The 7,175-nt window shown below is 41.4% G+C and overlaps 1 protein-coding gene across 1 annotated transcript in view; it reads left to right on the top strand.

Moving 5' to 3' along the window:
* Positions 1–7,067: 7,067 nt before the first annotated feature.
* Positions 7,068–7,175, top strand: part of COL9A1 (collagen type IX alpha 1 chain) — a 100,495-nt gene continuing 100,387 nt past the window's right edge. Inside the window, exon 1 of the mRNA XM_084624781.1 lies at positions 7,068–7,137. The gene's annotated coding sequence lies outside the window, so the exon portion shown is untranslated. The remainder of the gene's footprint in view (positions 7,138–7,175) is intronic.

Below are 7,175 nucleotides of genomic sequence, written 5' to 3'. Positions count from 1 at the left end.
CAGACTGATTTCAGTGACATTTCACTGAAGTTACTCTAGACGGGCTTCTGTGTAAAGGAAATAAAAATCTGGCCTCATATGTTTCCAGATTTTCCACACTGACCTATCCTAGAAATAAGCCATTTGATCTTTACAAAGATTAGAATCTGTCAGTTTAGAGAAAGCTGCTTTCCCTCCCATGCCAAATTTCATACAACTTTGGACAGAAAAGTATATTTTTATAATGAAGGTAAGAATTTATTGGATAGTAAATTATTTGTTACCCTCCAATGATGTGCTAGAGTCTGACAACGATTATACTTTCACTGGCAATTCAATTAGCTTCTACTTCCAGATGTTAGCTTAATTATTTGTGGGGTTTTAATTAGAAGGCACTTGATGTCAGTGCAAGTTTTGCCACTGATTTCAGTGAGAATACTCTCAGGTCCAAGATATCCCAACTCTTAGAATGAGTAATAATGAGTAGAACTTTCAGAAATGCAATCCCTCAAATCATACATAGGTATTTTTTAGCCGTCAGGACATTTAGATACAATTAGAAACATGATATAAGCAGGAACAAATTCACTGAAGTCAGGGGAGTTGCACCTGTTTACACTAGGAGTCTGATCATAGAATCATAGAATCATAGAATATCAGGGTTGGAAGGGACCCCAGAAGGTCATCTAGTCCAACCCCCTGCTCAAAGCAGGACCAATCCCCAATTAAATCATCCCAGCCAGGGCTTTGTCAAGCCTGACCTTAAAAACCTCTAAGGAAGGAGATTCTACCACCTCCCTAGGTAACGCATGCCAGTGTTTCACCACCCTCTTAGTGAAAAAGTTTTTCCTAATATCCAGTCTAAACCTCCCCCACTGCAACTTGAGACCATTACTCCTCGTTCTGTCATCTGCTACCATTGAGAACAGTCTAGAGCCATCCTCTTTGGAACCGCCCCTTTCAGGTAGTTGAAAGCAGCTATCAAATCCCCCCTCATTCTTCTCTTCTGCAGGCTAAACAATCCCAGCTCCCTCAGCCTCTCCTCATAACTCATGTGTTCCAGTCCCCTAATCATTTTTGTTGCCCTTCGCTGGACTCTCTCCAATTTATCCACATCCTTCTTGAAGTGTGGGGCCCAAAACTGGACACAGTACTCCAGATGAGGCCTCACCAATGTCGAATAGAGGGGAACGATCACGTCCCTCGATCTGCTCGCTATGCCCCTACTTATACATCCCAAAATGCCATTGGCCTTCTTGGCAACAAAGGCACACTGCTGACTCATATCCAGCTTCTCGTCCACTGTCACCCCTAGGTCCTTTTCCACAGAACTGCTGCCTAGCCATTCGGTCCCTAGTCTGTAGCTGTGCATTGGGTTCTTCCGTCCTAAATGCAGGACCCTGCACTTATCCTTATTGAACCTCATCAGATTTCTTTTGGCCCAATCCTCCAATTTGTCTAGGTCTTTCTGTATCCTATCCCTCCCCTCCAGCGTATCTACCACTCCTCCCAGTTAGTATCATCCGCAAATTTGCTGAGAGTGCAATCCACACCATCCTCCAGATCATTTATGAAGATATTGAACAAAACCGGCCCCAGGACCGACCCTTGGGGTACTCCACTTGATACTGGCTGCCAACTAGATATGGAGCCATTGATCACTACCCGTTGAGCCCGACAATCTAGCCAGCTTTCTACCCACCTTGTAGTGCATTCATCCAGCCCATACTTCCTTAACTTGCTGACAAGAATACTGTGGTACAACAATTGAAATCAAAAGACAGATGAGGAAAGTTATCTATGCAGTAGAATAAGGAGAATAAAAAGCAGTAACAAATTTTTTTTAGTTCGCTTTATAGTGTGTAGAGAATAGAAGGTCACAGCAATCAGGAGAGAATAAGCAAAAGTTAATACTATTCGGGGCCATCCATAAATTTACAGCAAAATAGCTATCTGGGTCATAATTACTTATTTGCGCCCTCAGTTTACATGCCTAGCTTTGAAAATTTGGCATTTGGAAGCTAAAGTTAAAAGGCAAGTACGAAGGCTAAATTGAAAAGCAAAGTGCCTCATCAGGACAGAGTTAGCATTCCACGTAGAGTAGGACAAATAGGAGACTACTCCCCACCCCCGCAACATTACAGAGTTATGGAAATGGGACAGAGTGGAGGAGCCGCCAGGGAGCAACCACCACTCCTTCCAGTGACTACCACTCACTTGTTAAAGTCACCACTATAACAGACCAAACTGGGCTTTTGTTCCTTCTGCTACTCTGATCCCAAAGGAGAGTTCTAATTCCCTTCTCCTCAGGATTTCAGGATATGCCCCAAATACTTTACTGGGGAAAAACAAATTCACTTAGTCTTTCCCAAAAAGTTTTCCCCAACCATAAAAGCCAGTAACACCCAGCTTCTTCAGTCAAACAGTAAAATTTAGGAAATGGTTTAATCCAACCATCCCTTACTACATTTAGCCTGAGACTTAACAGAAGATCTCTCTTCTCTGCTGTATTTAATGACTTGTTCTGATGGAAACCTTTGTAGGTCTTTTTGGTTTGTGCACATTGCACCTTCTGAAAGCCTCCTGTCTTTAGCTGGAGCATCTTTTGTCAGTTACAAGGTTTTTTTTATACCTGCAGTGGAAACTGGTGCCCACTAGAGTATTTCCTGTTTCCCACTAGCCCTCCCTTAAGCCACGGAATATACACCTCACCACAAGTTGTATGTGAGGATATGGACAAAAAGTCAGAAAAGTAGGATGGAAAAATGTCCATAGAAAGGCAGCACAGTGCAGTAATGGCATTGCTAGAGACTAATTCTATGAGTAATTTCACTGCACAGCAGGTCTGTGAGGATGCAGTGGTCTTTTCAGGCACCACGTTATATGCTACTTAATAAATCTACTTTTAAAAAAATAGTAGTTAGTACTTTACTGGAGAATGCCTGAGTGATAGGCCCTCGCTGAATACTGGGATTTTTCTGAAAAAAAATCTATGCTTGCGTAATCAATAAAAAGACAGAGGTAGCTGTTAAAATGACCTGAGCAGAGGTCTGGGCACTAGGAACTTCTAACTTCTAGTACTAGCTTGGCATTGACGCTCTCTGTGGCATTGGGCAGGACTTGTATTCTCTCTGCCTCAATTTACACGTGTGTAAAATGGGGATAATACTTACTAGGTCATAGGAATATAGTGAAGCTAATCAGTTAATGCTTGTAAAGCACATTGAAAAGTGCTAAGTATTATTGTGTTAAATTAATCAGGAAGTACATCCAGGTTGTGTGTTTTGGTTTGTAATGCAGACTTATCAAAATGCACAAATCATAGCAAATTGACACCTTTTAATGAGTTTTTTTTTTTATATTCTAAGAGTTTGTGTATGCAGTGGAACAGAGGGAAGATTTTCAAGCCCAGGCCATTTGGGGTATGTCTCCTGTGTTTTTCTTTTCAGCCTGTATACCTGCTGAAGGGGTTGGATTTGTGGGGGAAAGGGTGGCAGTTCTCTTCTGAGCTCCACCCACACAATAAACTCCATCCATGTGAATTGTCAGAATAAGTACCTCTAACAGTAGATTGTACAGATGTTCAGAATGTGACCATATGTTTCCTGAGCTCCTCTGAGCCACTTGAGCGTGGCTCCCCGTCACTGGGGTTTGAATATGTCCACAGACTCTGCTGGGATCTGACTCCCTTTTGACTGGGGAAAACAAAATAAGCAATGGTACTTTCCAAAGGCCACCTATTTGGGATACCAAAATGAGCCATCACTCAGTACATTGTGTACATCTGTGACTTTCCCTTACACAAGGTATGGAATAGTTCACATTACCATTTAAATGATCATTCCTGGACATCTGAGTTGCATCTCATTGAGATGAATGGGGAAGTTCATAATTTCCAGAGCTATAGCTTCAGGCTCTTGGCAGACTCAGGCAGACGTCATTGCATTGGTTATGCACCATTCACTTTTTTTTGTTTGGAACCACAACCACTAGAGACTTGCTTTTTAAAAAATGAAACCTGAGAACCTCAAGCTAGCACTTTGATAGACATGCTAGTAGGCCACATTGCCATACACTGGCCCAATCTGACTCTGCCTTTCCATACCAAATTCTAACTGTTGATCAGCAGTAAATATCAGAGTCTCCTAGCTGCTCGTGCTCTTTGACTCCGCCTTTCCATATATATAAGCTTCAGTCCCTCTCACTCTCTGCAACCATATAAGCAAATATTTATATGTCTGAAAACATAAAATAAATGGTCTCTAGCAAAAACTGCTTATCAACTAGGACAGAGGAACTGCAGTCTCTTTAGCTATGTAATGTGTATACCTTGGCAACGTTCTAGTTAAAGCAATGAAACCAACTTTAAAATGACTGCTTCTGTTCAGAAGAATCCTTTGCCACACCTCCCAGGGTCTAGCTGGGACAGTCTAGTGAGGAAGTCAGTGAGAAATGAAAGGCTCTTCTTTCTAGGGTTAGGGGTAGTTCAACCTTATCCTAATTCCCAGAACTGTCAAAACATACACATCATTGGGCCACCTGTTTCTTCAAGACTCCTTAACACATTTCTCTTTCATTGGCTTCCCTCACCCAGCAGACCCTGCCACTCAGTGGGTGGCATTGTCTAACTTATGTTTCCTCACCACATCCCCACTCCAAAGATGGCATGAACAGCATCCTTTCCTCCACTCTCATTGCTTTTTCATATCCCAGCTAGTTCCTGAGAACCGCCCTCAGACCCCATCAGGACACACAAGCTGTCCAGCCCCCACCTCCTTCCCTCTGCAGGATTAAAGCAGCCCCAGCAGACAGAGCCTCATTCCCTTCTGAAGTCCCGTATGGGGCAGAAAGAGCTGAATCTGCACTCATTCATATGCTCTTTGATGGGATTAACTACAGGAGCGCACAGGACATAAATATACATCCCAAATACTCACATGATAGAGCTGAAGAGAACCAGCAGAGAAAATGAAGAGTAATTGGTAAGAGAGCAAATGGCATTTGTAAGTCATCAGTAATTAACAGATGACAGAGAAAGTGATTAATTGGTAGCATTTAAAACTGTCTTTGCCTGCTGTCTTCCCTATTTTTTTATTTTTATTACAGTTTTATATGTAAGAAATGGAAACTGAGATAACATCATAGGCACATTTTGTTGCACTGATAAAAATAAAAAGCTTAACTCTAAAAGGGTTTGCTTGCCAAGTGTTAGCAATCCCTAAGTCATGTATTTATTTAATATGTTTGATCAAGAACTGAAAGTGGATCACATGATATATCAGGAGCTGTAAATTCATGTTTGAGTTTTCTTTCTGTTCACAGGCAAGCTCCTGTTTTCTTGTACACGTATAGTTTTCTGTGGGCTCTGGTGTCAGCCAACGTCCAGCAGCAAACAAGTAAGGGTCTATCCTTTATCTGTGTTTCATTTCACTGGTATTTTGTTTGATAATCCAGAGAGTTTTAGTCGCAGCTAAAACCCCTCAATAGCTAGACATCACTTAGACATGGAACTAAAAACGTGTGTGTGAGAGAGTGAAAGCAAGAAGGAGAATTTAGAGCGAGTGATGTCTTTCACAGCCTGGTATTTTAAATCTGCCATTTGGGTTACACTCTCCATCTTCCTGTCATTGTCTGATTGTTCTTGTTTATCTTCTTGCCATCTAAACTGACCAGAAAGTAAATACGTTTCTAAGGTGAGGATCACAATCTGGAAATGGATACTAAGGACTGGATGCAATAAAAAAATCCTTCTGCACCTCTAGTTAAAGGTTTTTCTGGTAGATGTGGCAACAAACTGGATCCACTGTATTAGCTGACCATCAAGCATAAGTGACTGGATGTCAGCCCCATATCTGTTTCAGTGATATAGAATAAGCCATTTCTAAGGTGTAAAATGTCAACCTGAAGTTTTTCTTTATGTCTATGTTGTGAGAAGGAAACCCACATTTATGGTTGAGTCCTTTCAGCAGACAAGAGGCTTTCTGTGGGCTGGGAAGGTAGCTCCTTCCAACTTGCATGCACCTTTCTTCACCATCCGAACTTTAGTAACATTTTCCAGTTTGACTAGATGTTAGGCTTGGATAGAGCTCTTTCCAGCAAATGTTTATTTTGCTTTTTTACTTCTTTAAGATAGGGGACTGCTTTCTCCTCCCCCAGCCCCCAATGCTTGCAGCAATACTTTTAAATAGACAGTATTTAGAAAGTGAGACATGTATTTGGTTTCCCAAGAAAATTTCTTTTACACTCTTGTTCATGTCAATAAAGAGAGCCTGCAAGTCTCTTTGGCCCCAACCTTATGCTTCACTAGGGCTTGTTATTTGATCAAACATGGAAAGGATGTGGGTGGGAACACCTGGAATATCAAAGAAGAAGGAGTGGATGCCAACAACTTCCCTTCTCAACAGCCACTTCACCTAGTGTGAGGATGGCTTTGAGTTAGGGAGACAGTAGATTGAACTAACTGGTATTTTTAAAAACTTTGCTTAAACCACCAAAGGTTCTGGACCAACCCTCCATATATTGCAAGATACATGGGACAGCTGCAATTCACAAACAGTGCTGAGGAAGGGAGAATTACAACCCTTTTCTAATTTAAAGACTTAAACAAAAAAATGTACAAGTAAATCAGCCATCAAACGATTCTGTTAAATTTGGAGACTTCAAAAAGCAGATGCTCATCAGCTTTAGTGGGTCCAGTATATGGCCATTATGCTCATATTACTTTACTTAATTCATATTAATTCCCTTAGCTGGACAATTTCAGACAATTTCCATCCTGTGATGAAGAAGAATGATATGTTCGCTTTTCTTTGAAGGGTTCCCAGTCACGTTCAGCTCTAACCAAAAGACCGACCTCTGCCCACCAATCAGGACTGACGAAGATGACTTGCCAGGCAAGTAAAAACTTTTCAGGAAAAAACTGCTGTTTAGACATTGCAATCAGGTTACGTTCAGCTCCGTGATTTTTCAATGCTCACTTAAAAATAAAGAAATCATGTCTAGCTGTGCATATTTGTTTCTTGTAGGTTACGACCTGATTTCTCAGTTCCAGCTAGATAAAGCTGCCTCCCGAGGAGTCATCCAGAGAGTGGTGGGCTCCACAGCTTTACAGGTGGCTTATAAAATAGGCACAAACGTAGACTTCAGGATCCCAACCAGGTAACACATTTAGTTGTTTTACTTTAAAAGCCTGTTTT

The sequence above is a fragment of the Lepidochelys olivacea genome (genome assembly GCF_965140295.1).
Source record: "Lepidochelys olivacea isolate rLepOli2 genome assembly, chromosome: 3".
Classification (NCBI taxonomy): Eukaryota; Metazoa; Chordata; order Testudines; family Cheloniidae; genus Lepidochelys; species Lepidochelys olivacea.
The sequence above is the reverse complement of the archived record's forward strand: the minus strand, read 5'-3'. Positions and strand labels throughout refer to the sequence as shown.